The sequence below is a fragment of the Bubalus bubalis genome, chromosome 1, assembly GCF_019923935.1.
Source record: "Bubalus bubalis isolate 160015118507 breed Murrah chromosome 1, NDDB_SH_1, whole genome shotgun sequence".
Classification (NCBI taxonomy): domain Eukaryota; kingdom Metazoa; phylum Chordata; class Mammalia; order Artiodactyla; family Bovidae; genus Bubalus; species Bubalus bubalis.
Genome location: NC_059157.1, coordinates 135,761,889 through 135,784,138, shown reverse-complemented (window position 1 = coordinate 135,784,138; position 22,250 = coordinate 135,761,889). Strand labels below are relative to the sequence as shown.

At 38.2% G+C, this 22,250-nt stretch overlaps 1 non-coding gene across 1 annotated transcript; it reads left to right on the top strand.

Annotated features, from left to right (window-relative positions):
- The first annotated feature begins 2,692 nt into the window (after positions 1–2,692).
- TRNAC-ACA lies at positions 2,693–2,764 on the top strand. Its single transcript has one exon. It is a non-coding gene; the product is annotated as a tRNA-Cys (tRNA).
- Positions 2,765–22,250: the final 19,486 nt, after the last annotated feature.

The following is a 22,250-nucleotide window of genomic DNA, read 5'->3' as shown; positions in this document are numbered from 1 at the left end:
TTGTCTATAGAGAAATGTAAAACATAATAAAATCAATTTTAAAGAAAGTTAGACTTCTTTTCAATGTCACAATGCACTGGCCATTTTAAACACTGTCAGTGATAAAATATTCAGCCTCACTTATTGGAGTGAACCTACCTTGATGTCACTTGTTCTAACAAATTGCTGCACTTCAAAGGTGTAAGCTACAATTTGACCTTGGAGAGCCCTGTCTTAGACCTCGTTTACCACTTTAACGAATTGTGTTCCACTCTTTGCAACCCCATTGTCTGTAGCCTGCCAGGCTTCTCTGTCCATGGAGTTTTCCAGGCAAGAATACTGAAGTGGGTAGCCATTCCCTTCTCCAGGAGATCTTCCCAACCTGGACATCAAACCCAGGTCCTCCACACTGCAGGAAGATTCTTTATGGTCCAAGCCACCAGGGAAGCCCTAACACCAATTCAATGAATAGTTTTAGTCATTGATAACACAAGCATTTACCTACTGTTCTTGAACAATATCTCAATTAAAGAAGAAATGTTAATATATTCTGTTTTATAATGTAAAAGCTAACTTCTTGGAAAGTATGCAATTCTATGGAGATTATTTTGTCAACTGTTTCTGCTACCTTGGTTTGGGATGAGATTTAAGAAGACAATAGAGAAAGAAGATTCTCCAGTAGAGGAGGGATAAGCTGCTACTGGGCCAGGTCTTGGTAGAATGCTGGTACAGAGCATAGAAGATCGGCTTTACAAACTGGTGTCAAATGCCTGGTTTTTACATTTCCTACTCCATGCTAAAGGAGAGTTTTGACAAAATACTGCAGCCTCATACTATCAATAGTTATCTTTTCAGGAGTTATAGGAGGGATCCCTGTCTACATAGAGGAAGAGAGGGACGGATAAGTACCTTCAGAAGCCTATAATAGCAACTATGAGGTGGCAAAAGTTTAGCACACAGAAATATGAAGTTAAGTGTCTAGGAACAAGAATGGGTATGGGAAATATGTAAGCCTGGGAATCCCAATTATGAGCCTGGAGGGATTGTGTCAGAAAACAAACTATGAAGGGTTAGTGGAGGGCAGGAGAGCTCATGGCTCTCTGAAAGTTTTCCAATATTCATCACTAATCAGTAGCCTTCCTGTGTACAAAGGTGTCTAGATCTACTGACCGTTCTAAAGGAATTATAAAATCTCTAAGTGGGCAATCTCTCACTCTGAAAGCTGCAAAATAACAGAAAAATTAATACCCTTCCTTACTGCAACTGCTGATTCTCATGCCTTGGAAATTTTCAGAATTTCCCAAGACATATGTGAGGAGGGGTCTGAAATGTACATGGCGGGAACATGATAAAGGGAAGGAAGGGCCACTAAAAGCAGAGCTCGAATGTATTCCTATCAGAACTATTAAATAAGGCAGAACATGCTAAGTGCCATAATAAAACTGCAACAAATGATCCTAAAAGAGTCCATGGAAAAGGAGAACTTGAACTGGTCCTTAGCAACAGGTAAGTTATCCACAGGAAGATAAGATGGGGAAAAGCTGAAAAGGAAGGAAAGGCATATCTGTATTTTTAAAAACTGTATTAGTAGATGCAGCTAGAATTTTTTTTTTAATTCATGTTTGAAGACACGAAGTTACAGATTCACTGGGTAGAAAATTATAAGGAGAGAAAATAAGACTATATGAAGCTGGGTACAATCACACCTGAAAAGGGCTTGTGGAACAAGATGAGTGATTTGTACAATGTTCAGTGTGCATACGGAAATCTTAAAGAATTTTAAAGGTCAACTACTATAAGTTTATTCATTTTTTAAGTACCTAGAGTTTCCAAAAACATAATCAATAATGGCGGATCCATAGGATAAGTTTCTAAAGTATCACAGTACTGACATTTTCTGTCAAATTTTAAGCAACAAAAGAAGGTTGTGATTAACTAAAATAACCTTACCTGCTGCAATGAATGATTATTGTGCTGCCAGCAAATACACAAGATAATGTAAAAATTCTGTTACTAAGCAAAGGAGAAAAACACTTGAATCTAAGGGGAAAAAAGCGGTGCCCTATGGCAACTGGGCATAGTTGTCACAAACACTAAGCATTTATGGACCCCAAATGCCTAGCATTGTTTTTCAGAGTTCCCCAACGTCCAATGTTTTTCCTGCAGTGCAACATATGTAAGCTGCTTAAATCAGCTTCTGACATCGCTTCAGCTTCAAACTGGAGGCTATGTGAGGCTTAGCAGATGGCAAAACCCATCCAGTTTTCTAAGTGTGTGTTCAGCATAAGGTGCTCGTATGTTCTCTTGGACCCGGCTGGGCTGAAATCTTCCCTTGGAGAAAAATACATGGTGTTCAGTTTTATGGTGATGAGTCAGAATTCTGGCCACTTGAGCTCCATTGTGCTTTGTTTCTTTCACAAAGGTGAAGAGTGCAATCACAGTGGCTTAACTGCCTCTCAACCAGGCTTAGAAAACCTGAAAGTTGACTAATTGCCTTGTGACTGTGACTAAATTAAGGTCTGAATAATTCAAGACCCTCTAATCATCCCAGAAATTTAAATTTCTCTTCCCTAAGATTCAGGTCTTCATTTTCTTTTTGTGATCTGATCCATAATTTTTTAAATTTTTATTGGAGTATAGTTGATGCACACTGTTGTGTTAGTTTCCGCTGTACAGTGAAGTGAATTAGTTATACATACACATATATCGATCTTCCCTGGTGGCTCAGATGGTAAAGCATCTGCCTACAATGCAGGAGATCCGGGTTCAATCCCTGGGTGGGGAAGATGTCCTGGAGAAGGAAATGGCAACCCACTCCAGTATTCTTGCCTGGAAAATCCCATGGATGGAGGAGCCTGGTAGGCTACAGTCCATGGGGTCGCAAAGAGTTGGACACGACTGAGCTACTTCACTTTCACACATATATCTGGGCTTCCCTGGTGGCTCAGACAGTACAGAATCTGCCTGAAATGCAGGAGACCTGGGTTTGATCCCTGGGTTGGGACGTTCCCTGGAGAAAAGCATGGCAACCCACTCCAGTATTCTTGCCTGGAGAGACCCCATGGACAGAGCAGCCTGGCAGGCTGCAGTCCATGAGGTCACAAAGAGTTGGACATGACCGAGCGACTAAACACAGCACAGCGGCATACATAAGTCTACTCTCTCTATATATAGATATATTTTTAGAGTAGATTTTCTCATATAGGTCATTACAGAGGACTAAGTAGAGTTCCCTGTGCTGTACAGCAGGTCCTTATTGTTTATTTATTTTATATCTAGTAGTATGTATATGTCAGTCCCAATCTTCCTATTTATCTTGCCACCCCCTTCCTTCTTGGTAACCAATAAGTTTGTTTTCTACATCTGTGACTCTATTTCTGTTTTTTAAACAAGTTCATTCTCCTTTTTTAAGAAAATCAAAATTGTCTTTTTAGGTCTTTCGAGTCTCTCTGTGAAGTTTAGGCTCAGAAAAACAACAGCAGTAAAGACACGGTTTCAGAAATAAGAATGGGCTGATACTTACATCCCCGAATAGAAAAAAAAAAAAAAAAAAGACCAAAAAAATAAACAAAGCATGAAAGAATCCCTATTTACTGCAGAACAACTATAAATTTCCCCCATCTGACATTCAAGACTCTTTACAATCTACTTGTCTTGCCTTATCAGAACTGTTTCTATAGGTGCTGTGCTGTGCTTAGTGGCTGTCTTGTCTGACTCTTTGCGTATTATCATTCAAATCAGGTCACTCCCTATTTTCTTAGAAACTAGTTGCCTCAGCTTGGCCTCTCTGCATAGCCTGGTCCCTTTTCTAGGAAGGACTTTTCAACCTGTTTCCCCCACCAACTCATTTTGTGATTCTGGCAAAGCTAAAATGTAGTCCATGATGGAGGTGGGCTGGTGCAAATGGAGACTGGAACCAGAAGGCAGAAGGCCATGAATCATTTTCCAGGAAACTTGAACTTCATCCCCTAGGCCACTGTTGCATAAACTATCAATAAACCATCTGCATCTAAACCATATGGGGGACTTTTTAAAAGGCATATTCTTGGATCCAAGCATCCTAAATCAGCATCTCTGGAGCCTTTGAATAAAACCCATTAGGTTTAGATGATAAGAAGGACTTCTCAGTGATTCCATTATACATATATAAAAGTTTGAGTGCTATATCCACGTGCGCTCACTCAGTCATGTCTGACTCTTCGCAACTTCATGAACTGTAGCCTGCCAGGTTCCTTTGTTCATGAGACTTTCAAGGCAAGAATGCTGGAACTGGTTGACATTTCCTTCTCCAGGGCATCTTCAAACTTGCATCTCTTGCATCTCCTGCATTGGCAGGCAAGTTCTTTACCAGCTGAGCTACCCAGGAAGCCCTTTGGATGCTATAGACATCTAATAACTACATACCTGAGAACGTGAATGGATCTGTGCACTAGGAGAGATAATTTGGACAGAAGAATGAGGCTAGGGTGCATGGAGGAAGAAACTAGAAGCAGAAAGCCTGGTTAGGATATTTTGCAGTAGCCACTATTAACTTCTTTCTCCTGAAACTATCTTCCTTCCTGGCTTATGAAGCATGACTATTTCTTGATCCTCTGGCTACATCTGCATCTTACCCTTCTGAATCTCTCATGCTTGTCCTCTCATTCTGGCATCTCTCAATGTCATTATTCCTCTGGGTTGTGCCGAAAGTCCACTTCTCATTGTAGAGTCTCCTAAATATCTCATCTAACCCTTTAGCTTCAAGTACCACCTTTACACTGCTGTCCCACAAATTTATATTTCAGGACAGAAGATTTATAATTCCATCTACCTAGTAAGATGTTCTACCTAATATTTCATGAGAATGTCCAAAATTTATACTTTTCTCTGTCTCTATACCTATATCTCTTTCTTTAGTTACTGTTTTACATGTAGAGGGACAGCAAAATCCACCTATTACCACCCCAAGCCAGACCCCTGAGCATACCACTTAAAATTCGCTCTATCCTTCATGCCACCCACCCCCACACTGTTTGGTTTTTGCTCTATCTTCCACTAATAATTCTCTTTTCAATTCATACTTTCCTTTACATCTTCACCCCATATCTTTGGCTTAGATCTCAAATCCTGAGAAGCCTAGAACATATCCCACTTCCCCAGACAAAAACAAAAACAAATGTCACCTGCACAACAGAGAAAAGGGGAGAATCCCCCTAAATCCAAGATAATTATGAGCGTGAAATAAGTTGCAGTGAAGAAGAAAATCTATAATTTAAGGCTTTATAGTTGTAGTTTACTTGCCAAAATATAACTGACTTTCCACTACAGAATTCTAACTGTGCTTGCTAACATAGCATTGGCAGAGTGGCCTCAGCTTGTCACTATCAGAGCATCACATGCTGTCATGCCTACCATGTTGTGGCGTGGAGGTAGAGAAACACTCGGGGAAACTGGAACTGACTCTTTCAGGCCAGCTTCCAACTCCCTATCCTGATATGTAAATGTAAAAATAGTGTCTTGCAGAGTGAGAAAAAAAAGAAGTGTGTGTGTATGTGTGTGTGTGCACACATACACGCATATGTGCAACGACGACCTCTTGCATCGGCCTATTAATTGAGATGAGGTGAGTAACAGTGGAGAATTTTTATGTGATTCAGATTCTCAAGAACTCAGTTGAAGATGCTCCAGAGTCACTGGATTAACTGCAGACTCCTGGAAGAATGGGAGTTCCCTGCTCTTGTACTTTTGGAGAATATTAAAGATCAATGGACATGGAATTTAAGTTGTAAAACTATCACCATTGGGAGACCTAGTCTGTTTCAGTTCAAATAGAGACAGAAACTAGAAATCATGAATTCTGGTCAAGTCTAGTATTTAAAAATATTCTTTTCCCCTAAAATTATTGTCCTTAAACTATAGCTTTGAATTTCATTTGTTTCATTTGCTGAGATTTCAATATATACAGATCAGTTTAAATCTGGTTAATATTTTTATTTGGATTGTTTGTTCTTCCTTAAAAACAAAACTGTGAAAATAAGAGGAAGAAATAGATTGGCTGCATTTACTTTTCACACACTCAACACATGCTGTTATAGGAAGATTTGCCCTGCAAGTATGAATCTGCTGAAGATTCATAAGCTATGCCATTTGTATTTTTCAGCGTTTCTTCAGGCATAGATCCATACTTGATCTCCCAGTAAACAAAATATGCACACATTTTCCTTCTTTCAGATTTCCCAAACAAGTCTATTTCCTTCTCCCTGTTATTCTTCTTTCATCCCTTTCTATGGTTTTTTCCCTCTGCTTTCTGGCATGTAGCACTTAATTTCTTGGTAATTAGAAAGCAAATTAGGGGATGATGTCAGTGAAAATGGAGTAAGGACCTCTAACACTTCACCTTCTTGTAAAACCAACTAAAACACTGGCAGGAGTGGGTATGGGGGATGTCAAAATCAACTTCTCAGAATTCTGGATATTAACGAAAGTCCTTTAACAATATATTTAAGAATTTATTCAAGAAAATTTGCTGAATCTTGGTAAGAATAGTAACTTCTGTGACATTTGAACTTGCCCTAGTCTGATCGCCCTCTCCCTAGTTCTGTGATAAGCCTCAAATATTAACAACCCAAAATTACAGGATAAACTGGCAGTCGTTTGAACATCTACTGGAAATGACAGAATGAGGGTGGAGGTCTTCCAAAGCCTCATCTCAGAAAATTGAGATTATTTTCTGTCCACAGTTCCCTGAGAAATCCTACCCACAAGTTGTGTCATTTGACCTGATTCACTGCTTATCCAATGAAAATGGCCTTCTTTCCTGGACATGTTTGTCAAAATCAGTCAGCAGCTCTGTTTAAAATTACAGCTGCTGAGGTGGTGGTAAGAGTTAAGGCAAACAGCAAACTAATCAAAAAACTTAAAAGGCTGGGGGGAAATGTGGCAAGAATGTGGAGAAATTAGAACCAAAATATATATTGCTGGTGGGAGTATAAAACAGTGTAGCTACTTTGGAAAACAGTCTGGCAGTTCCTCAAATGATTAAATATAGAGTTACCATATGATCAGAAATTTCAGTCCTATATATATATATATATCCCCCCAAAACTGAAAACATGTCTATGCACAACTTGTATATGAATGTTCATAGAAGCATTATTCATAACAGTCAAAAAATGGAAACAGCCCAAATGTCCATCAGTTAATGAACAGATAAAATGTGGTACTAGTACTTGTTCTGTCACTAATTTTTAAGTTATCTATACCAAGGTACCAAGCATTGTGGGTTTTATTTCCCTTGCATGCTACATGCTAAACTGCTTCACTTGTATCTGACTCCTTTCAACCCCATGTAAAATAAAGATGCCTGACTACATGGGCCTATCCCATCCTATCCCATGTGGCCTTGAAATTCTATGACTCTAGGATGGAATCATTTCTACTGTAATTAGAGACAAGTTAAAGAATGGCATCCTGGTTTCTAGTAAAAATAATAACAAATAATTATTGATGATCATTGAGCACTATCCTAAGTGGTTGGAATACATCACTGAATAAAATATGCAATGCTTCTTGTCCTATGGAGCCAAGATTCTAAGTGTATTCTTCCCTCCTCCCTTCCCCTATCCATAACTATATAAGTATAGCAATAAAATTTCAAAATTCTGATACTAAAGTAGTTACTATATTTGATTTCTTAAATAAATGGTATACTGTGAAAGTATTCTTTTACAAATTTCTTACAAATTTGTAAGTATTCTTTTACAAATTCTCTTACAAATTTCTGTTAGCCACATTTCTTATAAGAAAGTGGCATCATTACTGTTCACGGTGATTATTACCTGAGGGAAAGTCATAGCCAGGGGGTTGATTTAGTAAGTTACTGACTGAAGACCCACACCTTAGATCTACAGTAATAATAATTTAACTATAACCTTGAATAAATCAGAATCCCATGAGCTTGGTTAACATTTTCTAAAATATCCCTTGTTTCATTATGTTTATTAACACACATATTAGAATTCAGGGCTAAATTAATCGTGTCATAACTCTCATGCTATGAGAGTCATGACAGTCATGATGCCTTAGGAAGCATCACTATGAGCAAAGGTCATGGAGGTAATGGAATTCCAGCTGAGCCATTTCAAATCCTAAAAGATGATTCTGTTAAGGTGCTGCACTTAATATAACAGCAAATTTGGAAAACTCAGCAGTGGCCACAGGACTGGAAAAAGTCAGTTTTCATTCCAATTCCAAAGAAGGGCAATGCCAAAGAAAGTTCAAACTGAACAACTGCACTCATTTCATATGCTAGCAAAACAATGCTCAAAAGTCTTCAAGCAATGCTTCAACAGTACGTGAACCAAGAACTTCCAGATGGACAAGCTGGATTTACAAAACGCAGAGGAACCAGGTATCAAATTACTAACATTCGTTGGATCATAGAGAATTCCAGAGAAACGTCTTCTGTTTCATTGACTATGTTAAAGCCTTTGACTCTGTAGATCACAACAAACTGTGGAAAATTCTTCAAGAGATGGGAATACCAGACCACCAGACCTGCCTCCTGAGAAAACTGTATGCAGGTCAAGAAGCAACAGTTAGAACTGGACTTGGACCAACAGTCTGGTTCCAAACAGGGAAAGAAGGACATCAAGGCTGAATATTGTCACCTTGCTTATTTAACTTACATGCAGAGTACATCATGTGAAACACAGGGCTGGATGAAGCAAAAGCTGGAATCAGATTGCAGGGAGAAGTATAAATAACCTCAGATATGTAGATGACACCTCAGATATGTAGATGGAAGAAAGTAAAGAGGAACTAAAGAGCCTCTTGATGAAAGTGAAAGAGGAGATAGAAAAAGCTGGCTAAACAGTCAACATTCAAAAAAAACGATGATCAGAAATTTTTCTCAGGGAAATAAAGCAATTAGTTATTGACATCTAACCCTTTCCTAAAAATATAAAATTGTATCAAATACAAAGTTAATATAGCTTATAATAAAGACCAAAAAATTTATGTAGCTAAGGCTAAATCTAATAAAATATTTCTAAGACCACTACTGAGAGAAACTTTAAAATCTAACTGAAACATTATCAATGATCTAACATAGTGATGTATACCATATTCATAGATATTATTACATTATTAAAATATCAGTTGTACACAAATGAACATATATTTAATCCAACAGCAGTCAAAATACTAAAAATGTTTTCTGCTGAACTTGATAAGCTCATTCAAAAATTTACATAAACAACTAACAACCATCACCAGCTAAGACTTTACCAAAGAATAAAGAAAGAGAGTTGACCTACCAGCTCTCAAATTTTTCAGAATATATTAGTTATAGCTAGACACTGACACTAGATATTAAAATATCAATAACCTCAGATATGCAAAAGACACCATCCTTATGGCAGAAAGTGAAGAAGAACTAAAGAGCCTCTTGATGAAAGAGAAAGAGGAGAGTGAAAAAGTTGGTTTAAAATTCAACATTCAGAAAACTAAGGTGATGACATCTGGCCCCATCACTTCATGGCAAATAGATGGGGAAACAGTGACAGACTTTATTTTCTTGGGCTGAGAAATCATTGCAGATGGTGACAGCAGCCATGAAATTAAAAGACGCTTACTCCTTGGAAGAAAAACTATGACCAACCTAGACAGCATATTAAAAGGCAGAGACATTACTTTGCCAACAAAAGTCCGTCTAGTCAAAGCTATGGTTTTTCCGGTAGTCATGTATGGATGTGAGAGTTGGACTATAAAGAAAGCTGAGCACCAAAGAATTGATGCTTTTAAACTTTGGTGTTGGAGAAGACTCTTGAGAGTCCCTTGGACTGCAAAGAGATCAAACCAGTCAGTCCTAAAGGAAATCAGTCCTGAATATTCATTGGAATGACTGATGTTGAAGCTATAACTCCAATATTTTGGCCACCTAATGCGAAGAACTAACTCATTGGAAAACACTCTGATTCTAGGAAAGATTGAAAGCAGGAGAAGGGCGCAGCAGAGGATGAGATGGTTGGATGGCATTACCGACCAATGGACATGAGTTTGAGCAAGCCCCGAGAGTTGGTGATAGACAGGGAAGCCTGGCGTGCTGCAGTCCATGGAGTTGCAAAAAGTTAGACACACCTGAGCGACTGAACTGAACTGAGACACTGGCACAAGTTAAAGAGGATAAGGAGTTCATAAAGAATCCAGAAAAAGACATGGACATTTTATACATAATAGATCAGTGAAGAAATGAATTTTTCAATAAATCATGAAAAATAATTGGTCTCCCTTAGAATATAATACATCAGATCTCTACTCCATGGTGTGTATGAATTTCAAATCCAGGCATATTAAAGATGAAAATATAGTAAAAGCAAAACTTTAAAACTCAATAGAAAATATGGGGACCAGAGGTGAAAAAGTATTTTATAAACTTATAAGATGCAAAAACTTATCCCATAAGAGAAACTACTGATAAATTTAGTTTCATTACATTTAAAATTTCTACTCAACAAGAGACATAAAACTGAAACTGAAAGACAAATTTCATACTGGAAGATGCTCTAAATGTAAATTACACATAAAATGTTGAAGATTTAGTACCCTGGACTGGGTGGCTTATAAACAATAGAAATTTATTTCTAGCATTCTCTATGCTAGAAAGTCTTAGATGAAGACTTCTGCAGACTTGGTATCTGATGAGGATAGTCTTCCTGTTTCATGGGCAGGTTGTCTTTTCCCTGTGTCCTTGTGTGGCAGAAGGGGCAAGGGATCTTTCTGCAGTCTATTTTATAAGGGTACAATTCCACGGATTAGGGCTCTACCATCATGACTAAATTATTTCCCAATGGCCCCACCACACAATGCAGATTAGGTTTCAACATAAGAATTTGGAGAAGACTCAAACATTCAGTTTACTGCACTGCTTTTTCCTACTTTATTTTTAACTTCAGTTGTCCTCAATCACAAAGGTACGTGTATTGGACATTCAAAAACCACACGTAAGTCAATATGTATTTTTCCTTATTTCTCATAAACATGCCTTAAAAAAAAAGCAACAACAACACTACTGCCTTTGTGCGTGTGTCTATGTGCTCAGTCATGTCTGACTTTTCATTTCCCCATGGACTGTGGGCTTCCCTGGTGGCTCAGACGGTAAAAGTATCTGTCTGCAATGAGGAGACCTGGGTTTGATCCCTGGGTTGGGAAGATCCCCTGGAGAAGGAAATGGTAGCCCACTCCAGTATTCTTGCCTGGAAAATCCCATGGACGGTGGAGCCTGGTGGGCTACTGTCCATGGGGTCGCAAAGAGTCGGACACGACTGAGCGACTTCACTTCATGGACTGTAGCCCTCCAGGCTCCTCTGTCTGTGGAATTTTCCAAGCAAGAATACTGGAGTGAGTTGCCATTCCCTCCTCCAGGGGAATCTTCCTGACCCAGGGATCGAACCCATGTCTCTTGTGTCTCCTGCATTGACAGGTGGATCTTTACCACTAGCGCTACCTTCCCATATACAGTCTTTGAAAAAAAAAAAAAAAACACTACTGTGTTTAGTAAAATATCAAATGCATAGGATGATTTCTATGATGCTAAAATAACTATTTCCTGTTTATAAGAACCATTTGAAAAATATACAGAATTTTCTAGTATTTATTAATTAGTAAATATTAGTCAGAGGAAATCACATTCAAGCTGGGACAACATTGTTATATGCTATTTTATTTCCACACATATTTAAATGCTTTCTGAGAAATGTAACACCTGCAGACCCAAGACATTGGTTACACTCTAAATTTACTGGCAAAAAGAAAGCGAGTAGATATTCAATATGTACAATAAATATCCAGTCACTAACGTAAACATCCTTGGCAAACAACTAACTGCTCCAACAGTGCCCACTGAGTCCTGCTGGCATAGCAGAGGGTGCTGCAGAGTGAATACTGAGCCTGTTCCAAAACCCCGCAGCAACATTCTAAATAAACATGCCCAGATTTCTGAGCTGCATTTCATACAGCATCCTCAGAGTCACACAGGAAGATACCATGTCTATCTCTGCAGAGCACAAAGTGAAGAAATTCATAGTTGCCTGATGACTCAGAATATACATAAACTAGGAAGACAGTATACTTGTATTGGTCTTGCCTAGACCCTTAACCTCACTGGAACTCGAGAAACAAAAGCATACCACAAGGTATAGCTTCAACCTGACTTTGTCCCAAATCTAGGAAAATCAGTCCTTAAATAAGTATTTTCTTACTTCTTCTGATAAGTAAAAGAAAAAAGCATAGCATGTGCCTTATTGTGGTTATGGAAGCCTATATTTTTGGTCAAAAGAATATACAAAGCATTTAGGCATATTTACCACTGGGAATGGTTAATACAGTCATTTCTATTTAGGGAATAATTTAACAGTTTAAAGAAAAGATAATGATCATTAGAAGTATGACAGATAAAATAGTATTAATGTCATTGAAATCACAATACTATATAAAAATCACCATTTTATGCCAGAGATCTGAAAGCTCTTCCTATAAGGGTCTGATAATCAATAAGCTGACTTTGTGCTCCATACAGTCTGTTGGTAACTGTTTAGTTGCTGCCACCGCAGCATGATAACAGTCATAGACCATACAGAAACCAGTGAATGTGGCTGTGTTCCAATAAAACTTCATTTATTGTGTTGGCCAATAAGGTCATTCAGGTTTTTCCATAGATGTAATGGAAAAACTCTAATGAACTTTTTGGCCAACTCAACACAAATGTGTTAGGCCAGATTTGGCTCATTGGTCATAGTTTGGCAAACTCTTGTCTACACTATTCAGTGGTTAGAAATTGATTTTATGAAGGCTGTACTCCTGTTTAAGAAGATAACACAGTTTTAAATAATTCTTCATCTACTAATCAGATATTTAAACTAAATTAACTTTTCCTTTTAGCAAATATTTCTTTTACTACCCTAGACACAAGAAGAAAAGATGCAAGTTACAACTGCCTTTTGTTACACCACATGTAATACTAGATTTCTCTCTATTTTTAAAAGTAAGTTTTGGTCAATATCAGTATCTATAAAGCATTATGATAAAAATTAGTCAGAAGGTGAATTGAGAACAATTTACAAAATGGATTTCAGGAGCCATATCATTTATGAAACAGGGCATACTGATTCTTAAGACAACTGAACAATCTGTAATGATCAGATTTCTCATGCCAGGACGCATTTGTTTCATCACAAAGAAGTCATCTTTTCTCTTATTACCTTCATGAAATTTCAAAGACAAATATCTTTTGTTCTGTATTCAGAGAGGTAGAACACTCTTGAATGAACAGCTGCTGATCACTTGAGGAGCTTTTGAGCTTACAATCAAGGTAGATGAATATTTCAGCTCAATCAAAACACAAAACAAAATTATCTCTTCATTGTGGATTCTCTATGACAACTCTTTCTTTCAAAACATGAAAATCCTCAGTGAAACTGAATAATAAAGAAACATAATAAACCAGATGCTTTCTGTCACTTTTCTGTTTTATGATTCACATCCTGAAAGTATAATTTATATCTATATAATAAAAAAATTTTGTTACCAGCAGCCAAGCCTTATTTTCTGTGGAAAGAGCTGTGGACTGACAGACGGCTGGGTTCTAGTCCTTATTCTGGGTTCTAGTTATTATTCTAATAACCAGCTGTGTGTCTGGAGTGAAGCAAAAAATTATTCCCAAAAATTGGAAGCAGGGTGAAGACATATAGACTTTATGGGCTCCAATGACCACAGCTTTACCTGAAACCAGAGAAATATCAATGTTGGTCAATGAATATCCAATGATCCGTGAAAATAAACTGGTGCACCTTGTCAGATTGAGGAATATAGAAGCCTCATTAGAGAAGAGATGCCTCAAACTACTTGCAAGAAACAAGATGACCGGATCAGGAGAGATCTCTAAAGCTAAGGAGAATGGGCATCTCACTATGTGAGGGACTACACAGCTCCCAGGTGATTTCTACATCATCAGAGGTAATTGAGCTTCCAGAAGTATTTCCTGCCCCTGGAGGGTAATTCACAGTTTATAGGCAACACTACAAAACCAACCAGCCCCTGGAAGGATCAGAATTGGGCTTTAAGGCTTTCCAGCAGAGGGCAGCAGAGGTAAGAGCTAAGAAAGAAACCCCATAACAAGCGATAAATGAAGGCAATAAGTAGGTACAATCTACTGAGGGCAAAGGTCCAGATGGTATCCATCTGGAAAAATGCCACTCTTTTTGATTAATATATTTTATGGAACACTGAAGGAAGAAGGATCAAATGGTGTGATGTCTAGCCTTAAAGCAGATTTCAATTATGATTATTGATTTCATCATCCTCTTAGTTACTTTAGATTGTAAGCAGTGTGCTTACTTCTTTAATACACACATGTACAAGAATATATACACACAAACTGGATACATAAGAATTAAACAATTTGCCATATATTTGTTTAAGCTGCAGTCCCAAGAACAACACTCCCTCTCTTCCAGATGCAATGGGGATAGACAGGGAATAAACTATTTGAAGAAAAGGTTCAGTCAGTGTTTGAGCAATGGGAGAAAGCCTTCTAGAGAGTACTTAACCCATAAGAGATTCCTGTTCCTTCTGAAACCATGAGTAACTAAAAATGTGTTTGACATGACATCATGTGGACAGTGCCCAGAGGTGCCATCTTGATGTTACTACACAGCAGTAATTCCTACTTAACCCAAGTTCCTTCAATATCAAAAGGAAAAAGACTTCAAATTGTGACTGCTATAATGGAAACATTGAATTCTTTAAGGACTGAACCAAGCATTTTGAGGGTAAGAAGAAAAGAAATCACAGCAATTGATACAAGGTGAGTAAAAGCAGGAAGTGTCCATTCAACCTGTTTCAGTCCTCAAAACAGCTAATATGCAGGATGGCAAGATAGGACAACAGAGAATCCATAACCCACAAAAAGAAAAAGATCTGCAATACTTCCCCAATAATTTGTGGCTAATAAATTTACCCTTCACATGAGAGAATAGAAATTCTGATTTAAGAAAAGAAAAATGCTGTATTGTTCTTCACAGTGCCCAACTATATACCAGATCAGTTCAGCAAATCTTGAATCATAAGAAAAACCTATGCTAACATGCCGTTGTCTTTCTTACATTCTTGTTCCTAATATTCTTGCATTAGATTCAAGTATCTCATGATAGAACTGGGAACCAATTGCTACACAGGGAGATAGTATATGCAAAGAAAAGACTCCTGCACCAATTATGTGGTAAGTGTTTGCAGCACTAATGCTAGGACATATTTATTGATTTATTCAACAAGTACTTACTGAATAACTTCCTTTGTCAGATATTATGCTAGGTGACATTATGCCTGTGTATGAGATCACTAGAAGCTCTGTTTATCCATGAGATAACTTGGACAATTTTGAGTTACTTACAAAGGACAACATAGCTAATGTGAAGAGTAAACTAAGATAATCTTCATTAAGAAGGTGGGCTCTGTTAAGATCAACCAGCTCCCTCCAGGCATAGTTATCCATGAGATAGTTATCAAGAGAATTCTCTATGAAATGGGCCCTAACTATTAAAGATTTTGATGCTCAGACTAATCAAAGACAGTAAGTCAACCTTACCTTTGACTCCCTACAGAATTTTTGGTCTTACCAAGACTTATTTATCATTAAGTAGGCTACATTTAAAATTACACTAGAAGCGGGTACTTTCCTGGTGGCCCAGTGGTTAGGATTTGGGGATTTCACTGCCATAAGCCGAGTTCAGTCCCTTGTTGGGGAATTGAGATCCTACAGGGTGTGCAGCATGGACAAAAACAAAAAGTAACAACAACAAAAAATTACACAGCAAGAATAAAAACTAGTTTGCCCAGACAAGTGGATGGAGAATAGGTCCATTAGACCAAGGTTCTTCAGATAGAACCTTGCAGGCCTTAGCACCAGGTCTTAATGGAACCTAGATAGAAATTGGGACAGATTTTAACCTGATGAAGCACAGATGCCCTTGTTTCTGAATGAAGGGAAAAAACCTATAAGTTCGATCACCTATAGCATAAGGAGCAATGGGAAGTTCTATACTGACAAATAAAAAACCTTGCTTGTATATTCACCCAGAAGGAAGCCATCTTAGCACTTCAAAGAGATAAACTGCAAGGGTGCCTTCAGGCAGACCAATATTTTCCTCAAATTGGATTTCTCTAATCCCTGAACTGTGACCAGCAAAGACTTCAGCCTAGAAAATTGATTTTTCAACTACACTTCCTGAGGACTCACCAGAGCCACAAAGTAAAAGAAACAATAATTCTTCTCTGTCCACTGCATTGATGAAATGAAGTCACATGGTATTTTTATACCCGCTAGTATAACTGAGAAATGGCCATGCAAATGGTTACCTTTTCATAGTTAAAATATTACATTCACTAAGGGAAGAAGGTTGTTTATGTGCCATGTGGGGTTGGATTGTTTATGTACCTTATACTGCCATTTTGCTCATTTTGATTTCTTTTAGTTTTGTTCAATAAATATTGAACTGCCTAGCCAGTGCTTCTTCAAATGCCTCTAGAAACAGAGATTGAAAATAAAGTATGACCTCAGCCCAATGCTTCAGTAGCAACACAAAGATAAATAAAACCTGGGTTCAGCACCCAAGGACTGAAAACGCAGAGGTTGTTGTATCCTACGACAATGACATAAATAATCAAAATAAAGAATCGTTTGGGTAAAAGTCAGCTGTGTGTTTCTATTTTAATAGTTTTGAGTGTGTATTATAGCATGGCACCATGTAGGGGTCGGTAGACTGGACATACTTGACAGTTCATGAAATAAGGGCAATGTTGTTGAAGGGCTGAGTGTCCCACTGAAGGCATATTCAACCACCAGTAGGAAAGCCGTCCCTTAAACATCTTCACAGGAGCAATGCCCACATCAAGGAAAGCAGATTTTGAATCATCTTCCTTCAGCGTGTCCTGAAGCAAAAGAAGGGTTTCATTTTATCTTATACCCTCCAGTCTCCTTTGGAGTCTTTTCTAGTTCTTCTGGGCTTTTCACCCATAAATAATTCAACAGGTAAATTCCCTTAATGACATGGACACATGTCATCTGGAGTCATTAATTAAGGTTCATTCACATTTGAAAATGTCTCTTACCCATTTTTTTTTTATTAACAGAAATGTTTTTATTAGTTATTTTTAACTTCCAGCATTAGATTTTCTTTCTTGTCAAAAAAATTAATAACTCAGCAGCTCAGTCATTTTAGCACTATTATAAATTTTCAAGCCATGGTGAATTTTAAAAATTATTTTCTCTGTCATTTGTCATCTTTGGCTAGGTCTATATAGCACCAAATACTAGGTAATTACTTAAGTGTTTATATCCGCGAGAAGTTTGCAAGTTTCTTACAGACAGGATTTATTCAGAATAGACCGGTTTTTAAAGTAGCACTGCATCTGGCAGTAACTAGTTTGTCTTCCATAAATAATGAGGCTATATTTATTGTTTCTTCAGAGTCTCAAGTCCGTGTAGGGTTTGTCTCTGACATTTATAGATCATTCCTTTACTCTTTGATACCTACATTTTAGCATCTATTGAATCTCTAGTCATTTTTTAGTGGTCTCCTCAATGGTTGGAGAAGGCAATGGCACCCCACTCCAGTACTCTTGCCTGGAAAATCCCGTGGATGGAGGAGTCTAGTAGGCTACAGTCCAGGGGATCGCTAAGAGTCAGACACGACTGAGTGACTTCACTTTCCCTTTTCACTTTCATGCATTGGAGAAGAAAATGGCAGCCCACTCCAGTGTTCTTGCCTGGAGAATCCCAGGGACGGGGGAGCCTGGTGGGCTGCCATCTATGGGGTCGCACAGAGTCGGACACGACTGAAGCAACTTAGCAGCCTCAATGGTTAAATGAGAGATGAGGAGATCTGAATTTCAGGCAGCAGTGTCCTTGAATTTTTAAAGAAATTTAACAGTTCTTATCTGGACTTCAATATCCTCCTATGTAAAGTAAGAATAATGGATGAGGTGGTATATGTGTAAAGCTCCTTCTAGCACTAAAAACTGAAGTTTTATAATAAAATTTTCTAAAGCAAGATTCAGTTTATGTGCCTATCTTAGCCATCTGGTTCAGAATATTCAAAATTAAGATTACATGAAAGACTGACAAGAATTTAAGCACTGATACCTCCTTAGAAGGAGTTTCCCAGGTGGCTCAGTGGTAAAGAATCTGCCTGCCAATGCAGGAGACACAAGTTCAATCCCAGGGCCAGGAAGATCCCATTGAGAGGGAAGTGGAAACCAACTCCAATATTCTTTCTGGGGAAATCCCATGGACAGAGGAGCCTGGCAGGCTACAGCTCCTGGGGTCACAAAAGAATCAGACATGACTTAGCCACTGAGCAACAAACAACAACCTCCTTAGAAACTTTGTAAGCATATATATTTTCTTTAGAATATAAAAATAAAATGATTTTATTAGAGTAGCATTCATCTGCAAAATAGATATTCTAAAGATGGAACTAAGATCAATTGTCATAGATTATAAGGAGATAGATCCAAGCTCAGTATATCAAGACCTTTTCAACAGTGAGTTTCCCAATAAACAGATTGGCTGCCCAAGGGGTATTGGGCTACGCACTCCAGGGAATTAAGACAGAATCCAACTAACCACTTGGCACTACTGAGAAGGTGGATGAAGGATCTTTAAAGTTCCCTCAAATTCTGAGATGTGGGGCATTAACACATAGAGAAGATTTTTTTATTTAATTTTAAAATATGTCTATTTATAAAAATCAGATGTGTTAAAGGATAGGAAACATTTTATCAAATTTTTCATCATTTTTTAATTGTGCTAAATCATTAAGGTACAGAAATTTTCAAAGATCAAGGCTCATAAAGGGCTTGAGATGCACTTGCTTTTCCTTAAGAAAGGATAAGGATCTGGAAGAGTCCATGCAGTAAACCATGTATGGACGTGAGAGTTGGACTATAAAGAAAGCTGAGCACCAAAGAATTGATGCTTTTGAACTGTGGTATTGGAGAAGACTCTTGAGAGTCCCTTGGACTGCAAGGAGATCAAACCAGTCCATCCTAAAGGAAATCAGTCCTGAATATTCATTGGAAGGACTGATGCTGAAGCTGAAACTCCAATATTTTGGCCACCTGATGCAAAGAGCTGACTCATTTAAAAAGATCCTGATGCTGGGAAAGATTGAAGGTGGGAGGAGAAGGGGACGACAGAGGATGAAATGGTTGGATGGCATCACCCATTGAGTGGCATCACCCATTGAGTGGTATTACCACTCAATGGACATGACTTTGAGTAAACTCTTGGAGTTGGTGATGGACAGGGAGGCCTGGCATGATGCAGTCCATGGGGTCGCAAAGAGTCGGACATGACTGAGCAACTGAACTGAACTGAACTGATACAGTAAACTAAATTTCTGATGTTTTTCCCTATAGGAAAAACAATCAGTTGCAATAGGTAAGAACTATGGCCTACTGGTAGATCAGATGGACAGATGAGAGAGTCAATTCCTAGGCAGTGTCAACTATAAATTGGCACTTACTGAGGGCATTGCCAACAGAGTAAACAACAAAGGCATTTGCCGTCTGCCATGGAGCCATGGAGACTGAACCCTGTGCTGCTATACCTGTTGACTTTCAGCAACCCCTGAAGGAGTTCAGGGTGGAGTGAGGCACTCTCTGCTCTAGGGAATCTGGTGGGACAGGTCTTTAGATGGTTGGATGCTTCAGGAACAGATTTTATGATCTCAGTCCTTGCATCTCCTCATATCTAAAGAAGCCCTAAATCCTTCATGGTGACATCAGATCCTCATGACTAACAAAAAACCTTTTGTAAAATGAGTGCTTCACATTACTGAATTCCTTCTTCACCAAAACCTTATATGTTGACCTTCCCCCACTGCCGCTTTGGAGCAGTCTCTCAGAGCTATCTGAGATGCTGCCTCCCAGGCTGCAGTCCTCATTTTGCCCCAGATAAAACTTAACTCACAACTCTCAAGTTGTACATCTTTTTCAGTCAACAGCAGGTTAATAAGAAGTCCAGGGTTCCTGAGGAGGAGAAAGGGATCTGGGACTCTTGAGGAGGAGATAGGGGTCTGGAATTCTCAAGGAGGATAAAAGGGCAAAAGTCTTCCTGAAAACCTCTGACTAATCCTATTGCCTTAAAATGTATATTATGGGAGTGGGTATGGTAGGATCTTTGTATTGTTAACTTCTAATCCTGTTACCTTAAAATGTAAATTGTGGGAGTGGGTCTGGTAAAAGTTTTACAACTTTGAGACATTCTTTTGATTTATTGTAATAACAAATTGAAAAAGTATATAACTCCCCTTAGCGAGGGAAGCACTGTCCATCCCCATTCTGATGTCTATGTCAGCTTTTTCTGTCCTTTTTCACACTTTAATAAAACTCTGCTACACAAGAGCCCTGAGTGATCAAGCCTGGTCCCTGGTCCTGAAGCTAAATCTTCTTCAGAGATGAGGAATCTGACATCATTCACCCTAAGCTATCACAGATAACAATCATGAATTTCTAGTAGTCACTGTCATCCATACACAAAGTCATTCCCAAAATAAATGTATTAAAGATATGGAGAATCCATGGCTTTGGCTTTCAGTTTCTATAATTGGAGAAGCAATTACTTTATGGGTCATAGACGCCTTTGAAAATCCAATAAAACATGGTTTAACACAGGACAACATAACAGTTTGTTCTTTCTCACCTCTTTCCTGTTCTATATCATTTAGAACTTATTTTTTTTTTGCTTTATTTTTTTATTTTTATTTTTTTTAATTTTATTTTATTTTTAACCTTTACAATATTGTATTAGTTTTGCCAAACATCGAAATGAATCCGCCACAGGTATACCCGTGCTCCCCATCCTGAACCCTCCTCCATCCTCCCTCCCGATACCCTCCCTCTGGGTCGTCCCAGTGCACCAGCCCCAAGCATCCAGTATCGTGCATCGAACCTGGACTGATGACTCATTTCATACATGATATTATACATGTTTCAATGCCATTCTCCCAAATCTCCCCACCCTCTCCCTCTCCCACAGAGTCCACAAGACTGATTTATACATCAGTGTCTCTTTTGCTGCCTCATACACAGGGCTATAGTTACCATCTTTCTAAATTCCATATATATGCGTTAGTATACTGTATTGGTGTTTTTCTTTCTGGCTTACTTCACTCTGTATAATAGGTTCCAGTTTCATCCACCTCATTTATTTTTTAAGTCTTACAGAATATGGGAAAATTAGCTGATGCTCTACAAATAATGGTAATATATTTATTGGTTTCTCAGAAATTCAAAATCATGTCTAAGTTGGTCTCTGGCCTGTTTAGACTTACAGGCCAACTTTGTTCAAATAAAATAACTTTGTTCAAATAAAATCTGGATCCCGCTGTGTGATGAGAAACTTTATTTCCTTACCTGAACAAGCATCTGAAAAACAGTTTCTGAGCTCAGAAAAAAGAACAAAAAACTGTGGTCCTGAGAAGAGACTGATTCTCAGAAATCAGGTGCCTCTAAAAAGAAGTATTTACATATGCTCACTCAAGCTTGCTGAATTTCTGAAAAGGTTTCCCTTTTTCAGAGGGCCAGGAAATGAAAAGCCTAATCCCTGAAACAGGGAGAGAGCAGAAACCAGAAATCAAGAGAATTTCTACCAGTAATCCAACAGAGCCTGACAACCTACACATTTATACTTGCATATAATGCATGTACTCCAGTAAGATTCTTGCTGTTTGAAATACTATAACTGATAGGCTTGAGCCCAGAAAAATCCAAGCAAAATGTCAACTCAGCTAAAAGGGGCTGAAAAGTTAGAGTTGATGATCAGGCAAAACAATCAGAACACTTACTCTGTGACAGTGAACTGCAAGAGGAGATAACTAAGGATCTGAATAAACACACATGCACTTCAGAATTTTTCAAGTGAAGCATAAAGACTTCTGGAGCCAAAAGATACAATTTCCCAATGTAAAAATTCAACAGATGAGTTAAAGGATAGGGCATTATTGAGATGCAAATGAGTGACTTGGAAGATTGAGTGTGAGACGTCTCAAATTATCTTAAAGTACAGAGCAAACTACAGAAATGGAAATCACAGGGGACAATTAAATAAGAGAATTAAAGGATAGTTTCTGAAAAGCTTACACAAGTATATTATTAGTTCCATCGGAGGATTAAGAACAGATGGAAGAAAAGCAAATAAATAAATTTTGGAAGGAAATTTTCCCCATGATGGA